Source organism: Miniopterus natalensis, chromosome 2 (genome assembly GCF_054644295.1).
Source record: "Miniopterus natalensis isolate mMinNat1 chromosome 2, mMinNat1.hap1, whole genome shotgun sequence".
Classification (NCBI taxonomy): Eukaryota; Metazoa; Chordata; class Mammalia; order Chiroptera; family Miniopteridae; genus Miniopterus; species Miniopterus natalensis.
Window position 1 is genome coordinate 72,297,635 of NC_142082.1, and position 23,691 is coordinate 72,321,325.

A 23,691-nucleotide genomic window follows, 5' to 3' on the forward strand; every position below is an offset into this window, starting at 1 on the left:
ACCACATAATCAAAATAAAGGATAAAAATGATATTATCATATCAATGAATGCAGAAAAAGCTTTTGATAAAATCCAGCACCCATTTATGATAAAAACTCTCAGCAAAGTGGGAATAGAGAGAAAATATCTCAATAGAATAAAGTCAATATATGATGAACCCACAGCTAACATAATACTCAATGGGGAAAAATTAAAAGCATCTTCCTTTAGATCAGGAACAAGACAGGGGTGTCTGCTTTGACCACTCTTAATTCAACATAGTACTGGAAGTCCTACCCACAGCATTCAGACAAGAAGAAGAAATATAAGGCATCCGGATCGGAAAGGAAGAAGTAAAACTGTCACTGTTTGCAGAGGACACAATACTGTATATAGAGAACTCTAAAGATTCCACCAAAAACTACTAGAACTGAAAAATAAATTCAGTAAAGTAGCAGGATACAAAAAAAAAACACAGAAATCGATTGCACTTTAATACACCAATAATTAAGTATTAGAAAGGAAAACTAAGAAAACAATCCCATATATAACTGAATTTTTAAAAAGTCCATGAGTAAATTTAACCAAGGAGGGTAAGAGACCCATATTCAGAAAATTATAAGACACTGAAGAAAGAAATTGAAGAAGATACAAATAAATAGAAGCATATACTGTCTAATGGATAGGAAGAATTAACATTGTTAAAATGTCCATACTACCCAAAGCAATCCATAAATTCAATGCAATTCCTATCAAAATACCAATGATGTATTTCACAACCTCTTATAAATCATCCACAAATTTATATGGAACCACAAAAGACATTGATTAGCCACAGCAATCTTAAGAAAAAACAAAGTTGGAGGAATCAAAGCCACAGTAATAAAAACAGCATGGTACGGGTATAAAAACAAACATATAAATAAATGGAACAGAATAGAAAGTCCAGAAAAAAACCCATGCCTATATGGTCAATTAATATTTGACAAAAAATGCAAGAACATACAATGGGGTAAATATAGTCTATTCAATAAATGGTGTTTGGAAAAATGGACAGATATATGCCAAAAAAAATGAAACTAGATCACCTACTTACACATATACAAAAAAAAAAACTCAAAATGGATTAAAGGCTTAAATGTAAGACTCAAAACCATAAAACTACTAGAAATATACAAAGGCAATAAAATCTTGGACATTTCTCATTGCAATCTTTTTTAATATATACAGGGTGTCCCCCCAAAATGTATACACATTTTGAATAATTATTAATTCCAATGGCTTAAATCTGAAAACAAACATCAATTGAGCTATCAGCTGTTAAAACATGTATACATTTTTTGGAGGAACACACTGTATATCTCCTCAGGCAAGGGAAACAAAAGAAAAATAAGCAAATGAGACTACATTAACTTAAAAAATTTTTGCATAGCAAAGAAACCATCAACAGAATGAAAAAACAACCTATTAAATAGAACATATTCTCCAACGAGGCATCTGATAAGGAGCTAATACCCAAAATTTATAAAGAACTCAGACAACCTAACACCAGAAAAAGAAACAACCCAATTAAAAAGTGGGCAGAAGAATTGAATACACACTTTTCCAAGGAAGACATACAGATGGCCAAAAGACATATGAAAAGTTGCTCAACATCACTAATCATCAGAGAAATAGAAATGAAAACCACAATTAGATCATCATCTCACACCTGTCTGAGGGCTATCATCAATAAATCAACAAACAAATGTTGACAAAGATGTGGAGAAAATGAACCCTAGTGCACGGTTGGTGGGAGTACAGATTGGTGAAACCACTCTGGAAAACAGTGTGGAGATCCCTCAAAAAATTAAAAATGAAATTGCCTTATGACCCAGCAATTCCACTTCTGGGAATATATCTGAAGAAACCCAAAACACTAATTTGAAAAGAAATATGCACCTGTATGTTCACTGCAGCGTTCTTTACAATAGCCAAGATTTGGAAGCAACCCCAGTGCCCATCAGTAGATGAGTGGACTGAAAGGCTGTGGTACATTTACACAATGGCGTACTACTAAGGTCATAAAAAAGAAGGAAATCTTACAATTTGCAACAGCATGAATAGAACTAGAGGGTATTATGCTATGTGAAATAAGCTTGTCAGAGAAAGAAATATTCCATATAATTTCACTTATATATGGAATCTAAATAACAACATAAACAAACAAAAGAGAAACAGGCTCAGAGATAGAATAGACTGATGGTTGCCAGAGGGGAGGGGATTTGAGAGACTGGGTTAAAAAGGTAAAGGTATTAGGAAGAACAGACAGGTAATTATAAAATAGTCATGGGGATGTAAAGTACAGCATAGGAAACATATTCAGTAAGATAATAACTATATGGTGCCAGGTGGGTACTAAAAATATCAGGGGATCACTTTGTAAATGATATGACTGTCTAACCACTATGCTGTACACCTGAAATTAATACAAAATAATACTGAATATAAACTATAACAAAACATAAAATTTTTAAAAAGGATTTATAAGTAAAATTACTTTTAGGCATTAAATGGTACAAAAATAATGTCTTAGTGACATTTCCTTTTAGGATACTAACTTTGAAATTTTGCTTATTTTAGTAAGTAGAAATTCTCCTCAGGTATTCTTTTAAAATGTTTAGAACTGATTTTAACATATTTTCACTTAAGCTTTGCAGTAGCCTTTGATCAAAAGTTTTCAAATTTCTACCAGAAATTAGAGTTCAAATATCAAAACTTGTCATGGTAACATTAAGTATAAGAAAATCTTGTGAAACACCTTTTGAAAAATGGAATGGTAAAAAATAAACCCCAGGGATTGGAGATTAAAGATGGTGGTGGATTGAGTGGAAGCTATACTGACACTCACCCAGAACAAAACTGGAATTACAACTAAAATATAGGAAAACCATCCTGAATAATCAACTGCAACTGAAAACAACCTGGAGAGAACTCTCATAATCAAGGAGGAAGAGCGGAGACAGCATAGAAACTGGTAGGAAGTGCAGAAATGAGGGAGAAGGCTGACTGGGCTCTCACAGGCAGCAGCAGAAGGTCCAGAGGGATATCTCAGCTCTGGGGGGTTCCCACTGAGAACTCTGGGGCCTAACCCCAGGCTGGGCTTCCCAGCCAAGAGCACTAGAATTGAGAAAGGTGCCCACATAACATCTGGCTGTGAAAAGCAACTGGGTATCTGTCTGCCAGGGAGAGCAATTTGGAACTGCAGGCACCCTCGTAAAGAGCCAACACACAAAGTTTCGTGTGCAGCCTCTCACCTTGGGCTCCAGCAGAGGGAGGGAAGAGTGGACTAGAGCTGTGTGAGGAGAATCTAGGGTTGTGGGCTCTTGAGATAGAGTTTATAAGGCACCCATCTGGATTCCTGTGCTGAGTCATTCCCCCACACTGCAGAGGACACCTTTCTCAGGTAGATATTTTGCTGCTTTTGCCTGGTGGGGGAAGCAATTGCGGCACCCTGCTAGAAAATCTCTCCCCCTACCCGGTGGAGTTTCTACAGCCTGAGGCTCATTAAGAAAATCAGATTAATCAGCAGACAGAGGCAGAACTCAGAGTGCTTTGAGTCTATGCCTGATCTGCTTCTAGACCCAGGGCTTGGAAAAGCAGACTTTGGTGTGCATCTTGGCCTTGTCCAACCGCACCCAGCCACAACAGAGGAGACCTCAAGCTGAGGGTTGTTGATAGCTCCAAAAAGGGTACTCAGGGCCAGTCACAAACTGTATCTGACATTGGCCTGCACCAGGCACCCTCCAAAAAGACTGAGAGTCCTAGATCTACCTAATACATAGAAACAAACCCAAACAGTCAGCCAAAATGGGGAGACAAAAACCAAGCCCCAAATGAAAGAAAAAGAGAAGTCTCCAGAAAAGAGCTAAATGAAACAGAGAAAAGCAATCTATCAGATACAGAAGGAAATTAAGAATGACATGGCTGAAATAAAGAATACGTTGAAGGAATAAATAGCAGATTAGAAGAAGCTGAGGATCAGATCAGCAAATTAGAGGACAGGGTAGAAAAAAAAATGACTCATTCAGAGAACCAAAAAGAAAGAACAATTGCAAAACAGGACAGTTTAAGGGAGCTGTGGGACATCATGAAATGTAACAATATTCATATCATAGGAGTACCAAAAGAGATCGAAAGCAAGCAAGTGCTAGAGAACCTGTTTGAAGAAATAATGGCAGAAAACTTCCCTAACTTGGTGAAGGAAAAAGTCACACAAGTTCAAGAGGCACAGAGAGTCCCAAGCAAGAAGAATCCAAAGAGGCCCATGCCCCGACACATCATAATTAAAATGCCAAGAATTCAAGACAAAGAGAGAAGCTTAAAGGCAGCAAAAGAAAAGCAATCTGTTACCTACAAAGGAGCTCCCATAAGGCTGTCAGTTGACTTCTCGTCAGGAACTCTATAAGCCAGAAGAGAATGGCATGACAAGTTCAAGGAAATGCAAAATAAGGATCTGGAAACAAGACTACTCTATCCAGCAAGACTATCATTCAAGATAGATGGTGAAATAAAGATCTTCCCAGACAAAAAGAGGAAAAGAAGTTTATCACCACCAAAGCAGTATTTTGGGAAATATTAAAGGGTCTGCTGCAATTAGAAGTAGAAATAGAGAGTGAAACATAGGCATAAATAAATAAAGTGGCAATAGATAAGTGTCTATCAATGATAACCTTAAATGTAAATGGATTAAATGCTCCAATAGAAAGACATAGGGTGGCTCAATGGTTAAGAAAACATGACCCAAATATATACTGTCTACAAGAGACCCACCTCAAAATAAAAGACTCACACAAGATGAGAGTGAAGTGACTGAAAAAAATTTCCATGCAAATGGAAATGAAAAAAAAAGCTGGGGTACAAGAAGAAAACATAAAAGGCATCTAAATAAAGGAGGAAGTAAAACTGTCATTATTTGCAGATGACATGATATTGTACATAGAAAATCCTAAAGACTCCACCAAAAAACTATGAGATTTAATAAACAAATTCGGCAAGGTAACAGGATACAAAATTAACACCCAGAAATTAATGGAATTTTTATACACCAATAATGTACTCTCGGAAAGAAAAACTAAAAAAAAAATCCCATTTAACATTGCAACAAAAAATTAAGATGTTTAGGAATAAACTTAACCAAGGAGGTAAAAGACCTGTACACAGAAATCTACAGGACATTGCAAAATGTGAAAGAGGAAGATATAAACAAGTGGAAGAATATACCGTGTTCATGGACTGGAAAAATGAACATCATTAAAATGTCCATACTATCCAAAGTAACCTATAAATTCAGTGTAATCCCTATTAAAATACCAACAGCATATTTCACAGATCTAGAACAAACACTTCGAAAATTTATATGGAACCAGAAAAGACCCCGAATAGCCACGGCAATATTGAGAAGGAAGAACAAAGTAATAATACCAGATATCAAGCTGTATTACAAAGCCATTGTAATCAAAACAGCCTGGTACTGGCACTAGAACAGGCATATAGATCAAAGGAACAGAACAGAGAACCCAGAAATCAACCCAACCATTACACTCAATTAATATTTGACAAAGGAGGCAAGAACATACAATGGAGTAAAGACAGTCTCTTCAATTAATGGTGTTGAAAAATTTGGACAGGTACATGCAAAAAAATGAAAATAAAACTAGACCCACCAACTTACACCATACACAAAAATAAATTCAAAATGGATAAAAGACTTAAATGTAGGATGTGAAACCATAAAAATCCTTAAAGAAAACTTAGGCAGTAAAATCTCAGACATCTCTAGGAGCAATATGTTTACTGATACATCTCCTAGGGCAAGAGAAACGAAGGAGAAAATAAACAAATGGGACTACAACAAAATAAAAAGCTTCTGCACAGCAAAAGAAACCATCGACAAAATGAAAAGGGAGCCCACTGTACGGGAGAATATATTTGCCAATCACACATCTGATAAAGGGTTAATATCCCAAATATATAAGGAACTCAAACAACTTAACAAAAGGAAGACAAACAATCCAATTAAAAAATGGGAAAAGGACCTGAATAGACACTTCTCCGGAATAAGACATACGGATGGCCAAGAGACATGAAAAAATGCTCAAAGTCACTAATCATCACAGAGATGCAAATTAAAACCACAATGAGGTATCACTTCACACCTGTCAGAATGGCTACAATCAACTAATCAACAAATGACAAGTGCTGGCGAGGGTGTAGAGAAAAGGGAATTTTAGTACACTGCTGGTGGGAATGCAGACTGGTGCAGCCACTGTGGAAAACAGTATGGAATTTCCTCAAAAAATTAAATATGGGACTGCCATTTGACCCCAGTGATCACACTTCTAGGAATATATCCTAAGAAACCCGAAACACCAATCAGAAAGAACTTAGGGACCCCTCTGTTCAGAGCAGCACAATTTACAATAGCTAAGATCTGGAAACAGCCCAAGTGCCCATCAGTAGATGAGTGGATAAAAAGCTGTGGGACATTTACGCCATGGAATACTATGCAGCTGTAAAGAAGGATCTCTTACCCTTTGGAACAGCATGGATGGAACTAGGGAGTATTATGCTAAGGGAAATAAGCCAGACAGAGAAAGACAAGTACCACATGATCTCACTCATATGTGTAATGTAATAAAATAAACTTTTGAACAAAATAGATCCAGAGACATAGAAGCATGGAACAGACTGAGGAATCTCAGAGGGAAGGCAGGGGTGGGTGAGTGGGTGGGGACAGATTAATCAAAGAATTTATATGTTTATAAGCATAACCCATGGACACAGATATTGGTATGCGGAAGGCCTGGGGGTGGGATGAATGTGGGGTGAGGGGATCAATGTGGGAAAAAAGGGGACATCTGTAATACTTTCGACAATAAAGATAAATTAAAAAAAATAAACCCCAGTGAATTTAGAAGTAGGAGAAGAAAATCATATGAAAGTTTTAGACTCCTCTAAGGCCAATGCTACATTGATATACTTTTTTCCCAGCAAATATTAATAAATGCCTTCCATGTTCCAGGCGTTGAGAACTATAGAGACAACTTTGAACAAGACAGGCTTGCTCCCTACTTTCCTGAAGCTTGCATCCTAGTGGGGATTGATGAAACATAAAGAAACAGTAAAGAAAGGAGTTAATTTCAGATAGTTGTAGGGATATAACCTGGGGGTGGGAGTGGAAGGAGGAAGCCATTGGGTGGTCAGGGAAGGTTTCTCTGGAAACCAGACATTTGATTTGACCTCCTAATAACAAGGAGCCAGGCTCAGGGAAGAACAAGGGCAAGAACAAGCTTAGCCTGAGGGCAAGAACAAGTTTCACAAGTTCCCAAACTATAAGGAGGCCAGTGTGGAGGGAGCCTGGTTGGAAAGGGGAACAGTGAGGAGATGAGATCATGGTTTTAAAAGTGCTCCCAAGAGGGTCCTCATCCTCACTAGTTAACTGGATAATCACTGTCTTTTATGCCTATTGACTTTCTGCTTGAATGGTCATTCAAAAGTGCTCTGACTCTAAAAAGAAAGATTGAAAATTCTGTAAATACTTTTAACTCTTCTACTTGCTAGAGGATATAGAGATGTACACACATATTCTTATGTATATACACCTATTTGTATATGGGGCTATATTAACATGCATGCATGTTTATAAACATATATACTATATATAATATGCATAAACATGTACACACTTATACAGACACACACATGCATATATACAAGTGATTTTGAGCATTTGATAAGGATTCATACCAGAGAATCAGTGTCTGAGAAATCACGTTAGAGGAGGTAAAAATGATCATTTATGGTTTGGAAGCTCTTTAAGCTGGGGAAGCAGAGTCAGCTGTAGGTGGGTGGGAGCTTTTCCGAGCTGGAGAAGCTCAACACATCAATGAAACCAGAGATTACTAATAAAAGACACATGAATGACATGAACAGGCATATTCTGAATACAACAGAGTTGGGAAAGTGGGATATCCGGTTTGCGAGTGGGAGCCTCCGTGTGTCATGCAACGAAAGAATGATTTAAAAATGGGTGATGTTGAGAAGGGCAAGAAGATTTTTGTTCAGAAGTGTGTCCAGGGCCATACTGTGGAAAAGGGAGGCAAGCACAGACTGGGCCAAATCTCCATGGTCTATTTGGGTGAAAGAGAGGTCAAGCCCCTGGATTTTCTCACATGGATGCCAACAAGAACAAAGGCATTACCTGGGAAGAGGTTACACTGATGGAGTATTTGGAGAAGCCCAAGAAGTACATCCCTGGAATAAAAATGATCTCCCCTGGCATTAAGAAGAGTGCAGAATGGGCAGGCTTGATAGCTATCCCAAAAAATCTAATAAGAGTAACCGTTGGCCACTGCCTTATTTATTACAAATGTCTCATGCCTTTTTTTATGTGCACCATGTTTAAATTGCTCTCATACACCAGAATTCAGGTCATGAATGGCTGATAGAGCATTTCTTTTGGGCAGTCCTGATTTAAATAAGATTGGCTTGTGGTTAAATGAATACTGTCAGCTTTTTTAACTTTGATGGTAATTTCAGTTCAGCAAGTGCTATCACTGGTCTCTCCTTCTAAAGATACGATTGGACTTGATTCGTAATGTTCAGCTTTTCATAGAGATAGTGAGTGCCATCTCAAAACCTGGAGGAGACTGGTTTTACATTGAGATTTATAGAACTGGTTGTATTAATATGTTTAAATACTGAGGAAATCCCTTCACTGTCTCTTAGGCCAGCAAGACTCGCTTGTGTTTCAAGTTGTGCTCGATGGTCTGTTACAAGGCAAGGGCTGAAGATAAACTGAGAGTATCCATTTTATCATTGTGGTCCCAACTATACCAATTTAATTAAAATTCCTTGTATCTAAACTGTTGCCTTTTCCTGAATGAAAGGCATTTTAGTGTGGTTTACGTAGAATATCAAATAAAGAATATTTAACACTTCTTATATTTTATAGATAATCTTATAAGGTCAGATGCTTTTAAAATTCAGTGTGACAAGATATAGTAGCAAACTTTGTAAATTTTTAAAATCAGACTAAGTTATAATTCAATATTGTGTTGAACAGCTATAGAACTGTTCAAAAACAACTGTAGAATTACTATATGTGTGTGTGATTGATAATGGTGCTTTTGCCAGCTCGCTAGAAGGATTAAAGTAGAGAAGAGATCATCAACAACAAATTGTAAATTATGTGATCGTAGGGCTTAAGATAATAAAAACAAAATCACAGATCAAAACAAAAACCAAAAGAACCCAGCGTTGGAAAATGCTAACATTAGAGACCGAGTCGGTATAAACGGTGGAGGCAGCAACATTTAAGTGGATTGTGTCACTTAAGAGACATGATCTAAATAGAGAAGAAATTCAACCCACTCTGTGAGAATGCTCATGATATTTTGTTAGAGGAGAAACTAATCTTGCTTACTGGAGTAAGTCAGAAAACTGAACAAGAAAAGGCTATTAGGAGAAAGTAAAAAGAACAAATAAGAATGATTATGAAAATAGCAATGTCTGAAAGCAAAGCATAATAATAAATTGGGTTTGCCTGTTCAGAGTTCGAGAAGCGGCATGAGGGGAGAGCAGTGTTTCGTGCATTCCATTACCCTTTGGAGTAAAATCTATGTGACAGGGGCTTTAGTTCATTATGACCAGCAACATTAATTTTGCACTTGGTGTGGCTAGTACTGTGTAAGCGTCTCTGCTCACAAAGAGCAAAATCTACTAATGAGAAAAGGCATGATACAAACATCAGCTGGCAGGTGGTGTATATCTATCTTACAAAATCCTATCAACAGGGAAAATAATGGAAACAAATTGACTATAGCCCAGGGTCAAACCATATGGTAAGAACAATAATTGCCTTGGTGCAGGGAGCAGAGGTTGGCTAGAGCTATCAGGGAAGGCTATTCAGTGGGACTATGAAGTGGGACTTCAGGTGTCCTCAAAGGAACTAGCAGAATTTAGGCAGGTAGAGAGGTAAGAAAAGGTGTTCTGAATCATTAACAGCTCAGCAAGACCAGTTCAATCTGATCCAACTGTGAGTCTGGAAATATTATCTAATTATTAACTAGCAGGTGAAAGAACAGAAAACAAACCTCTGACGTCACTGCCAGGCTTCCATCTGGCTGCAGGACCATTAGGAGGCCATTTAAATTATGACTCCTGGGCAATAAAAAGAAGACATAACTTTTGCTTGCTAAATTAGCAACAACAATTTCAATGCCACCCAGAGTTAGCAAGTATGCCAAAAAGAAAACATTCAGGCATCTCTGAAGAGAGTATAAATTGTAAAACTCTTTCGAAAAAAAATTGTGATGCCTTAAGAATAACTGAAATGACTGTATCACTTGTTGACTTGGAAACTGACCTTAAAGAAATATTTCAAATGGAAAATAAAATGTCAAATATAAGAACTGCAGAGTTGTTTATACTATTTGAAAATCAGGAACAGCTCAGACTACCAACAGAGCAAAGTAATGCAAAGAGATGTGTGAGATCAGTTTTCACTGTGGAAATATTAAAGGTTAAAATAATTTTAAATATCCACTATTGGTGTGAGTGTAAAATGGGCTCAATTTTGTAAAGAACAATTTGGCAATATCAAAATTTAAAATCTATACTCCTCTGATTCAGTTCTAAGAACACAGAGGAGAGAAATGATCATATGGTTAAAATATTTACATATAAAATATGTAAAGGACTTCACTTATCCCAGGGCATCTCTTAATTTCCTTTTTTAAACTGCCTAATGCACATTAGATCCTTGAAAACTGCCAAATAAATTTGACCCTTGAACTGCCTAATACATTTGTTCCTTGAAAAAAGGACAGCACAATAGATATTATTGATAAGCCCATTTTCTAATGAGGAACCTGAGGGTCATAGAGATCACAGGATTTAACCTTACTAGCCCTAATGTCATATGCCCAGCAAGTTAAGTAGAATATTTTACTAGTGTTCCATGGTGCAAATGGTGGGAATTTCACAAGGCTAACACGGTCATCTTGTTTATGTGAAAAAATCTCTTTGTTTAGGCATAGACCTCCATTCATTGAGGCAAACCATTAGGGTCTGGGGAAATAATAACTGGCCTATTCTTTCCTGTGGAACAACAGACAATACTGCTCCCACTGCATAGGGGGGGAAGGGAGGGAGAGGAAAGATTTGTTGTTCCTGTGACTTAGCATGTGTGAAAGAACAAACAAAACTAACTTATATACAAACAGAAAATGCAGTGTGAATGGTTACAAGGAGGTGAGGGTTTTGAGGGATCAATTCTTCACAGCATTGCATATGCTTGGAGAGCAGGTTCAAATAGGGAGGTGAGCTATTATTTCACAGCAGGAAAATAATTCTCATCATTTCTAAAAGCCATGTGGACATCAATGGGTTTTTACAATAATCAATTCATTAACCAAAGAAAATATTTAGAATGAGTTACAGGACGAAAAATGAGAAATCAAGGCATATAAATGAGCTTTAGACATATAAAATTACTCTATAGAAGGAGAGATTACTCAAAAGGGAGAAGTAGTGTTGCACCAGATGGCTGTGCCCAATAATAACTCCAGTGGACACATATTATAATTGTTCTATTATTTATTAAGGGAAATGTCAGCAAAAATTCAGTCCATACACACACACACATGCACACACATGCACACACACATTAAAAAAAAATTTGGCAAATACAAGACTGTGTCAGTCAATAATATATTTCATTTTGAGTTTTAAAATCCTCTCAGTGGCTCGGTATCTGATCCTGTTACCATTGTAATTAGCTAGTTATTAATAATAGGAAAGAGCAAAAGGGAGGCCGGAAGTTATAGGCATGTCATTGGGGCAGATTCACCAAGAAGGTGCAGTTTTACACTCCCCAGGGAAGCCCTGGTCCATTCCCTGCAGATCACTGGGGGAAGGGACTGGGCAAAGGGGAAGATGGGGCCATGCACAGCGAGTAGGGGTCATGGCGGGAAAGTGCTTGCTGCCACTCAAACCTGGGAACAGAGATCATTGGCCTGGCTGGGCAGGGCCACTGCAAGCCTGTGAAAATTTGAGACTACATAATCCCCTAGACAAAGGAGCTCTCTCTCGGCACTCTTGGCTCTCTTGGCTTTCCGGCTCCTTTGGTTTTATTCCTGCTTCCTTGCATTTGCCTGCATTCCCTCCACAGCCATGTGGCCCTGCGGACCCCACATGCAATGGACTGATGGACCGCAGCAGGGGGCACAAGGCAGGCTAGACTGATGCTGTATTGGACTGTGCAGGCATGGAATGGAAACTCTGGGCAGTGTTTTTTTTGTTGTTTGTTTTTTAATATATCTTTATTGATTTCAGAGAGAGGAAAGGAGATGGAGAGATACAGAAACATCAATGATGAGAGAGTCATTGATCGGCTGCAGCCCGCAACCCAGGCATGTGCCCTGACTGGGAATCGAACCTCGATCGCCTGGATCCTAGGTCGACGCTCAACCGCTGAGCCACACCCGGCCTGGCTGGGCAGTGGTTTTAATCCCAGCCCTACTGAAGTCACAGCTACACTTCTTCCATGATGGGATAGAGGAAAATGGGACCTTGCAAACTCAAAGGTGTAATTCCACAGAAATATGGGGGCCTCTGGAAATTCTTATTCCAGCAGCACCCCAAGAACCCTACTCCAACCAGCAACTGGTGAGGACAGGGCTCTCTCCCTATTAATAACAACCCAAGAACAAGGACCCACTATTTTTCTATGCCTCAGTTTCACCATATGTAATATGGACTGAAAAGCTTTGCCCAAATCAGGAGCTTTGGGACTTCTTCTCAAGGACTTTACTTTTCACAGTAGCCCCTCTATACAATCAAGTGCGTCTTCCTACCTATGGATATTTCCAAAAGTTTATCACCATACTCTACTTTGTTTTCATTTTCTCTTGATCCCATATCTTACTCAAGTTACCTCTAAGTTTACCTGCCTTCTTTCTAGACAAATATCTTCAAAGATTTGACTCTGCAAGATATTTCTACTTTTCATTTGTCACTCTTCTTTTTTTCCCTCCCTCCCTCCTTTTCTCCTTCCTCTCTTCCTCTTTTTTGAAAGTGGTTTAATAGTTGGTCCAAATTTAAATATAAAACAAAAGTGAAAAATAGCAACTCCATTAACATCACAAAGGTACTATTACTACTAATAAGCTATTTTCTTTGCCCTTCCTGGCTGTTTACAGGGCCTCCCAATGCACCATCTCACTTGATCCTTATGATATCCTTCAATTTTTAACTCACAAACCTGCTTCTACACCTACAACTCCACAAAAATGGCTCTTGTTAAAGTCACCAGTGACCTCCCCCATTGCAGGCTTTTTACTTTTCTACTGGCTATGACATGGAGAGACTTATGGCTTGGTTCCCATAATGTCACACATTTCCATTTTCCTTCTAATTTTTTTCACTGTTCCTTCTCCTCAACACCCTTTACTCACTTATCTCTTTCTTCCTAAACTTTAAATGCTGGAAATTTTCAAAATCTACTCCTAATGCCTCCTCTTTCTTTGTTCTCCTCATGCCATTTCCCTCATGGCCATAGTACCAATTATGTTCTACCTTCTGTTGAACGCAGATATCTCTACCTGTGTATATGTCTGGTCCACATGTCTGCCACTCCAGATCCATATGTCCATCTGCTTTCTTCATATCATCACTTAGATTTTTCATGAGAGCTCAAACCTGGGTGTACAAATCTGAATTTCTGACTGTCCCCTATATTTGTTCCTCCTGTGTTTCTCATTTCATGAAATACCAACACTATGCACCTAGTTGCTTAAGATGAAAACCTGAATTCATCTTGAATCCCTTTTCTCTCATCTAATCAGAAATTCCTCAGGCCTCTACCTCAAAAATGTATCACAAATCTGTTCTAATCTCCCCAGCCTAACTACCATCCCTAAGTCAAAGTCACACCCCTAGCTTATCTGGACTTGCATGGCCGCTTAACTGATTCCCTTGCTTTCATTCCCACTGACCCCCAAAATCCATTCTCTTTTAACATTCAAATTCAATGTTAAGTGAATGAATGAACAAAAAACCAAACTTCAGTTAATCTTAAAATTAAACCCAAATTCTTTCCCAGAACTGGCAAGGCCTCTAACCACCTCTTCAAACTCTTCTCCTAACAGTCTCTACATCACCCACTTAACTGGACCTCTAGTCAATCTGTCTTGAGTGTCCTCTCATACATTCTTCCTTCCACCCTTTCCAGAGCTGGCTTCCTCTCATGCCTCAGGATCTCAGCTTGAATTTTGTCTCCACAGAGAAGCTTTTCCTGATTACGTGAAGATCTGTGGTAGATTCTTGCCTTTATGTTCTAGCATTGCAGAGTTCTATTATTTCCTTCATAGTTATTATTACAATTTCTAATGATATACTTATTAATTTGCTTACTATCTGTCTCCACCATCAGAGTATGAGCTCAATGAGAGGGAAATAACTTTAGTTCTTCACAAATATGGAAGAAAGAAAGGAAGGGAAGGGGACTTGGAGGGAGGGAAGAAGAGAGGGAGGGAGGCAGAAAAGATGGATATTGTTCAACTATGACATTAGAAGTACTATGCCATCCCTAAAAGTGTGTATGGGGGAGGTTTAATATTAATTCAAAATTCCATTTGGTTTTTTTTTTGAGAATAAAATTTTAATTTCAATATTTTCTGCACATTTGGCTTTATTTCTATATACACATTAAAATATGTTTTTCCTTAAAAGCTACTAATTTCTTTACATATTTGTTTTTTCATTTGAAGTGTGAAATGAGTGATTCTACTAAGAAGTATTTTTTAAAAACCCATTTTCTATGTTCTTTTCTCTGTCCTTAGACAAAAAAAACAAAAACAAAACCAAATCAGTGTGAGGCTCCTAGAGTGAATGGATCCCTATTTTGAACATTATAAGTTGGTACCAAAGAGTTTGAGGCAAACCCAGGCGCAGCTCTGCAGGTATTTCTGACAATTTGAATTAGTCATAATTCATATAAAAAGGTGGATCACAAAGATTAAGAAAAAAAGAACACGAGGCAATTCAATGTGTTTTTGAATTGCTGCTGGGGGAAAAATTCATTTTCAGCCAAAACACAACAGTAGTTGCCTTGACATGCATTTGGCTGGAAGTACAAGTAACTGGCCACAAGAAACTTTCATGTTCTTTGAGCTGCCTGCTGTGGACTTCAGTAGGAAAGGGGGGCCCGATAGGTTAGCAACTTCTGCCACGAGCCTGTGACGTACAACACACATCTGCCACCGGGGAGCAGGTCACCAAGGCTTACATGAAGCATTGTACCTGAAATAGCTCTGAAAAATTAAGCACTAAATACCTATGAAATATTCCTTTCTAAAGTCCTCTCTAACTCCCAAATCTTATTATTTCTACTGAGTTGGTGCTATTATCTTCCCATACAACGGATACCACATTACAATAAATTCTTAATTATCCATACTTCAGCAGTTATTTTTTGCCCCAAGTCTTGTTTTCAGGTTCCCGATAGCACAATGGGAACAAACATGGCCTTATTTATTTTCCTTTCTAAACATGGAGCCCAGCAGGAGGCCGTTTGAAAAGGCCGCTTAGTTTACGCGTCCGGAGAAGGAGCCAGGCACACAGGCTGTACAGGGGGCGCTTTCCCGTGGCTTGAGCTTGGGCTCGAGAACAGCAAGAGCTTTGCAAAGGAGTAGCTGAGAAAATATATATCTGGTTTCTTCTTACTCGTATTTTTATAAAGTTCCTAATTTCCTTTAGGGAACTCTAACGTCATAGATCAGACATAGCCATGATGAAAAGCAATTACAAATAACAAGTAAGGCCACTTAGTTAGGATTTTAGATGGTTTGTATCCTATCTCACACTGATGGGAAAAACTGAGATACAAAAGGCCCTACTCACACTTTTCAATTTCTGGCATCCACACTGCTGCTCGTTTTACGTTTGCCCTCGACTATTGGTTACTCAGCAGCTGCCAACTGCTGTGTCAAAGGCCTTGAAACTGGCAAGAATGTGTCCTTCCCTCTTTTGCAGCTTTTTTCTTCGAAGCCTTTCTAGAAAGATTAAAGTTCCCTACCATGACTCTCCTATATCACTCACATGGCTACATGTGTGATTAAGTCTGCAGGTGCTCTATGGATCTATTAAGGAACAAATGCACAAACAAAAACACCAACGCCCCCCCCAAAGATTATCTTAATGACAGAGATACTCTTCCTGTGGCTTCTGCTAAGAGTTCCTATCTTGCTTTACTTTCTCAAGGCATTAACTGGGTGCTGGTCAGTCTAGCATTGCACATAGTAATGTCTTATGATTTGATTTTTAGGATTTTCCTAAATCATAGAATTTCAGTGTGTTAAGGGATCCGGATACCCTTGTTTGGCAGGTGGGCGTAGCAAAGCCCTTGTCCCCATGTGACAGAGCAGGGGAGGAGTCACACCCTGTCTCCAGGGTTCTGGCACTCTGCTTCCTCACATGTTGCTGACTGGTTTTGTGCCTCCATGCCCTTCCCAGTCCTTTCCAGTCAGTCGGGGCCTGCTGCACACACGCCTCCTCCCCTTGCTCCTACAGAGACTCTGGCCTGCCCCTCCCCTGGCCAAGTCCCAGCAAAATGACACAGAAATCCAGACAACGATGAAATCACCGTCTTCCTCATTTATTTTTCTAAATTGCTTTCTTCTACCCGTGACTAGGCAGTATTTTCTCACAGCTGGGGATGAACAAATTCAAAAGATGTTCTCAAATACATGGTTTCCAAGAGAGAGGCCACTAACTTTTGAAAATACGAAATGAGCATTTTTGAGTGATTGCACAGCTCATAAAAATGTCTCTGGTTAGAATCTCATCAGCAGTGATTCACTCGGTGAGAGGATCCCCTGTGGAGACTTCAGTCACCTCACGTTAGGGCGCTGAGGCCTATTTTTCCTGCTGAGATGGAATAAGTGACTAGGAAGCATTAACTGATGGAGGTCACAAGAGTCCCATCCAGTGAAGTGAGGAATATTTCTTTAAAGATGCCCTTGTGGTTGGAAAGATTTATGAATCTGAAGACTACAGTATTTCTCCTTCCCCTTAAGGATAAAGTGTCCCTTTGCCCCACAAGCTTAAACTTTCAGAAGTAAAGCTTCAAGGTCAAAATGTGTCTTCTATGATAGCAAGCTAATGTCCCTGACGAGGAGGAAAGTATAGTTTATTACAGTTCAAGGTTGTGTGTCTTGATGCTTAAGACATCTTTTTCCAAGATAAAACCTGATTAAATGAGATTATACCAAGTGCTTGCGCATAGTAGATACTTAATATATGATTTTCAAATCTGCATCTGCAGTTACCTTTTAGGTAGTTTTTGTTTTGGGCTCAGCTACTTTTACAAACCATGTTCAGTTACGACAGAAATATAGCATGAGGCAAGCTTCCCTGCCCGTTCCCAAGCCAAAGGAGCTATTTTTTGTTTTGTTTTGTTTCCCTACCAGTTCAGCCCCTGAAGGAGGTAACTGACATCACTTAAATCAGCTTTAAGGAGCTGTGGTCTTAAACTTTTAGTTGTAGTCTCCAGGACCTCCTGTTTCCAAAGGTCTGAAATAGGCCCTGAAATCTACAGTCGAGGGCAAGTTGGCGCAGGTGGCTCGTGGCAATACTTGGAGTAATGTTGTCACAGAGCTACACTGATGGGCAGGCCCCGGGTGCAGTGGAGGCCTCTGAGGGAGAATGGTTGGCACTGCTCCTAGAACAGGAAAAAAGTCAGGACAAAAGAATCATTTTTCACAGGGGCCAGTTCTTCCTTTTTCATTCCCTTAAAATAGGGAGGCATCCAAGGTCCCCCTTCTCTGCTTACCTACTCCTCCCTAAAATGCTCTCCAGTGAGGGCACAGAAAACAAAAATGCTTAAATCCCTACAATATGTCCCATAGTTTATATTACCAGTTCTGAAAGCTGCGACAATTCTCTGATATTGATATTATCTCCCTCTTTATAGAAACACTCAGAGAAGTGAAATTTATGTTCTACATTCCATGGAAGAAAAAATAACTATATTTCAGATGACTATATCGTTATGCAAGCATCTGAAAAAGGATTTTCATTGCGTAACATCTCTAGCCAACAAAGATATAGGCTGTGGTCACTTATGAGGAGTTGCTGAGGAGCCTAGATTTGTTTTAAGTGATGTCGATTACCGTCTGTGGCACAGAGCACCGGCTGAAGCAAATATTTTTTAGAAACAATTTTCTCCACATTCTCTTATCTCTAAAAACACTGTAGACACACACATTATAAACTCAGCACTAGAATGACGGCTCCAGGAGGAAGTTTGTGTCCCTAGCACCTCTGGCAATCCTGACACATAGTAGGTGCTCAAGTTCCAGTCCCGTGTGGATAGACTTAGGCCATCCACTCCATAATCTCTTTCTGGACTTCCATCAGCTACCTCTAGATGAACTCCCAGACTCCTCTCTTGCCATTCTCCAATCTTGTGCGTATAAAACAAGTCAAGAAATTTTTTATAAAATGATTTAGAGTTTATTTCTCCCCTTAAAATCCTTCCAAAATTTGCACACAAATAAAATCTGTCCTCTTTACTTTGGTAGGCAAGATCTGGCCAATCTACTAAGCCCGTTGCAACCACAACCTCTTGCCCACATATATCCACCTTTTAGTTCCTTAAAGGAGCCAAGCTCCTATCACTTCAGGCTTTTGTGCTGGGCATTTTCTGCTTTTTAGAATTATCTTCCCAAAGTCCCCTTTTCTTCCTTTCTTCCCTCCTGTGACCTGGTTCACTGTAATTTATCTTTCGGGTCTTAGCCTAAATATTGCCTCTTTAGAGGAGCCTTTTCTGAGTCTCCTCCAATACCTCCAAGCTAAGTTAGGCTCCCCCATCCCTCTTTCATAATACCCCACAAATGTAATTAAATAATCATTTGCACGGTTATTTGGTAACATCTGCTTCTTTAGAAATATGTATTCTCCACAGGAGTATCACCTGTCTGTCGTGTAAATTGCTATTTCTCTGGTGCCTTGTAAAATACACTGTACATTTTGAACCTCCAGTAACATTGTGGTGAATGAATGACTATACCAATGTACTTGTCCTAATGTCCTGGGGAGAAAAGGGTAAATAACTCTGGAAAATGTAACCAAACTGTCAAAAATATAGGAAACTAGGTACATAAATTGTGAAACATAAGTCAAGAGCCTATTTGTTTTCTGACACCTGATAATGAGAAATCTTTCAACAGATGGAAAATAAAAACAAAAGAGGACTCCGAGCATTATCTTATAGAGAGCTCAACAACTATAAACCAGGCTATCTGCAGCCCCTTAATCACTCGTGTCAGAGCATGTCACCATTAATATCTGAGGGGACTGAAGAAAGGAAGTTTGCTGGTTTGAGTATTATTTTCATTTTAAAAACAAGTATGTGGGATGGTTTATCAACAGACAGTCCATCTGAGTGTCTCTGTGAGCTGATGAGATGGTTTCAGAACAGAATCCTAGATTACCTTCGTTTTGTTTAGACTTTTTCTCTTAATTCAGACCTTGGAGCCCAGCAATGGACAAGAATCTAGTGGGACAGAAGTAGAGAAAAAATATGCAGAGGCACAACTGGAGGTTGGGCTGACACCTGAGTGAGCAGCTAGGGGTCCATTTCTAATGTCACAGCAAAAGGGTGGCCAGAAGAGGAAGGCACACAGATCTCCAGTGACTATCCACATGCCAAGGCTGCCAAAGCTACATCTCCTTCCACCCTTCTTTTGTGAGCTCTAGAACCAAAATGTGACTGTTTACCCCATGTTTTCTTTCAACTAACAGTTATTCAAATTCAGCACATCCAAAAAGAAACCATATCCCCACCCTTCCTCTTCTTTTCTTCCAGCCTTTCCCATCTCAGTAAATGACCCCACACTTACACCATTTCCAAAGCTAGAAACCCAGGAGCCATTGCTGGTTCTCCTTTCTCCTTACACTCTACGTGGCCTCGGTCATTAATTCCTGCTGTTTCTATAATTCAGTGTCTGAAGGGTGCCTTCACTTCTCTCCATCTCCTGTGTCATGGTCATTGTCGCCACTATTGCCATCATCATCTCTTATCTGAGTAACTGCTACGGCCCCCATCCCATCTCCTTGCCACAACCTTTCCGCACTCCCATTAGTTATCTGCAGGACTTACAAAAGTGCTTTGTAAAAATACAACTCTAATCATCCCACTCCCCTGCTTAACACTCTCCAGTGACATCTTACAGCACCCTTTATCTGTCAGTAGCAGAACCACTTATCATGTTGATTTGTATTTGCTTATTTACTCTTCTCTGGGTCTCCCACCAGGCTCTAAAACATGAAAGTGAGGGGTATGTCTTATACTCCCAGTATTTAGCACAACGTCTGCCTCAATAAATCCCAGTTAAAAGAGTGATGCTTCAGGAGATGAAAGAATTTAACAAATGCCTCTTCAAATCTGGGCGTATTAAAGAGCAGAAAGGTGTTCCGGGAGGATTAAACAACTCAAGAAGGAAACTGGAAAAAATATGCAAGGAAGTAGAGTGGAATTAAAATGGGTGGAAGCATCAGTAAATGGGAGACGGGAAGGAAGATGGTGGAGAGGGGACTGTGGCCCTTCTGGCCTCCCTGTAACTCTTATGAGTTTCAAAGCTAAACTCTTCTCAGAGTGGCAGGGAGCAGGAGCGGGGATAGTAAACTCAGGGCTTCTGAAGAAGAAACAGCAAGGTATGAGCCGAGCAACAATTTGGAGTGTTGACATATATGTGTAAGAGTCAAGACGTTCTTTTATTGGCTCCATGTTAGTCCCTGATAAGGCAAGTGGCACTGTCCTGTACATAGCCCTTCATAGCTGATAGGGAGGTGTGACGATTCTTCAGAACATGTATTCAAAATATGACAAATGGCATGCTAAGGAACTTAGGGTAAGAATATATGTCAACTTATAGTCAACAACAACTAAGGGGGAATGCTGACATTAGGAAAACATTTTTCAAAAAGTTTGGAGATAGGCAAGGTATAACCTCATGGCCAGGGTATATATCCAGAAAGTATTACCAGTTCACATGCAGGCTTGGACAGGAAAACCTGGGGACTAAGCTGTTGCTTTTCAACTCTTCTAGTTGGTGATTATAACTTTGGAAAAGAAGCCAGGGTATATAGGAAGGGAGCAGCGGTCACAGATGGTATCAAAGTTCAGGATTTAATATTCTGGATTGCAGCTTATGGCCAGAGGTGGGAGTTCCTGGGAAGGTTTCAGGCAGCACCTGACCACAAGAGAACTATTTTGAAATTTTAGATTATGGAGTGACACTGTTCAGTGAAAACACAAACAAAATTGTAAACTAGATCACAAGGAAGATATTATATATGGCAGAGAAAGATGGATAGTAGTGGAAAAGCATCTCCACCGTTGGTGGAAAAATTTGGTAGATGTCTATATTCTAGTGTCTCCTGAGATGCTAATAGATTTTTTAAAGGCTGAATCAAGTTTGGGAAATCCTACATACTAGATATGACTCTTTGAAACTACACTTTGCACATCAGCATGGTAACGGCTCTGAGGAAACACAAAGAAAGCAAATTACTTGAGTTACACATAAAGTTAAACACAAAGTTTTAGACCATGTAAACACTTATTTGACATGTGCCCTACCTAACAACAACTGTGGGACACTGATGTTCCAATAGAGCAGTTTAGAAAGTATACACTTTGGACCCTGAGAAGGAAAATACATGCTAAGAAGAGTTCCTGGTGGCTAAGTGGTTCAAATTTAAAACACAGAGTCTAGCAGCCATGTCTACCCAGGGGCCTCTCATGCGAAGTGCACTTCAGTGAGAAGCCTGCACTGAGCTACCTGCCGGCCTGCACTGCATTTCTGCCACCCGAGCCAGTCCTTATAAAGGAGGTCCTGGGATCCTATTTTAATCAACAGGACTGCGGTGTCTCCCATCCAACCAAGGCTGCACAGTTTCATCTCCATCAGCTTCTTCACTGACCAGTCAGAGCAGCTCCATTCTCACCAATCAGGACAGTGCTTTTCGTACCAAACTGCAAGGCTTTGGAGCCCTCCTTTGCATGAGGACAGACCAATCGGTGACCAGGGGTAGACACTTTTGTCTGTATAAGTCAGCTCCCCTCTGGCTCTGCAAGTGCACTTTCCCTTTCCCCCCAAGGCCAAAGACTGCACTTCCCTGGCTGGAGCTGAAACCCAAAGATGAACCAGCAAATATGTTTCACCCCAGCAGAGCAGACCAGCGCAGGACAGCGCAGACCCGCACAGGAGGAGCAGAGCGGAGCTGGCGAGCTGGACAGGGGCCTGGCCCAGGGCGCCCACAGCCATGCTGTTTTCACAGCTCAGCTGCTTGCACTGAACAAAGCTGCTTTCTTCACCGCACCTCAAACTGGGGAGTCCTGTTGGTGTTGAATTGATGCCACCAACCATCAGTTGACAATGCCAGTGCACAAAGTAGTAAGAACAAATCAACAACAATACAAATAAATAATTCTGCAAAACTAAAAGTATGGGGACTAAAACAGGAAACAATAACATAGGAGGTAAATATTATCTCAGAGATAAACCAAGCTTTGGAGTGTGGAATTTAGGGCTAGAATATAACAACATAATGATATATTTTGGATAAAATAAACAAACTCAATGTAATGATCTCAGGTAGCACTTCATATTGAAGAAGGTAAAAGGGAAGTTCCTGAAAGTGGGGATGGGTTGTGGTGGGGAACATCTGGATGATGAAGTGGGGGGGAAATGGAAGAGGCGTGATTGTGGGAGCTTACAATTACAGCTCAGAAAAGCGTGTAGTAAGTGACCTGATTTCCTGGAAAATCCCTTTGCTGAAATCATAGAATATTAAAACTATACACCTTGCTTTGCTAGTAATTTTATTGAACAGCAGAAGTAGTAAGGAATGGGACTTAGTGTCAGTTTAATTTGAACTAATATGGGAAGAGTAGTTGGTCATTTAGAAATATCAGAAGCTTGGGAGAAGGCCAAGTGCTCATAAAATCCAGCCTCTCCATAATCCTGTCAGAGATGTTTTAGAGGAGATTTCTTGGAAGGAAGGTTACACTAAATAATCTTTAAATCCCTTCTGAGACATTAAAGACTGCCTCTCACATTCTACGGCCACACTGGCCGGCATGAAAACTGAGCGAGAAGCAACATTCTGTGGCTCTCTGACGATGCTGAAAAGAAACAAATAGCTGTATTTTATGTAAGTTATCATATTTAAATCTCACAATAGTCCCCTGAAAGAGATACAATCACCATTTTAGGTGAAATGGTGAAATGCTTTTATATGCTTAAAGAGATTAAGTTCTCCAAAGAAACTTGGCTAGTAAGGGAAAAAATGGAAGAAACCTAAACGTAAGACTAGAATAACTGAATAAACTAAGAAAGATTTATTCAATGCGGTTTTATAAGTTTTAAATATAAAACTATAAAATGGAAAAAAATAATTTAGAATAAGGTGTCAAAAATGCATATAGAGTGTCTTATATCTAATATGATTAAAATATTTGTACAGAAAAACTACTGTAAGAAAAATACATGAACACTAATGAATAGAACAGAGCCTGACCCTGAGACTCTGCATACCCTCTGCTGGCAGCCCCGAGAACAAAGCAAAGCGGAGTTCAACTGGCAGAGTTGGGAAAGAAG

General features: G+C 39.5%; 1 protein-coding gene and 1 pseudogene across 1 annotated transcript in view; one reads left to right on the forward strand and one right to left on the reverse strand.

Annotated features, from left to right (window-relative positions):
- ENOX1 (ecto-NOX disulfide-thiol exchanger 1) overlaps nucleotides 1-23,691 on the reverse strand; it is a 223,128-nt gene that overhangs the window by 184,799 nt on the left and 14,638 nt on the right. The window lies entirely within an intron of this gene.
- Nucleotides 8,048-8,466, forward strand: LOC107531383 (cytochrome c pseudogene; annotated as a pseudogene).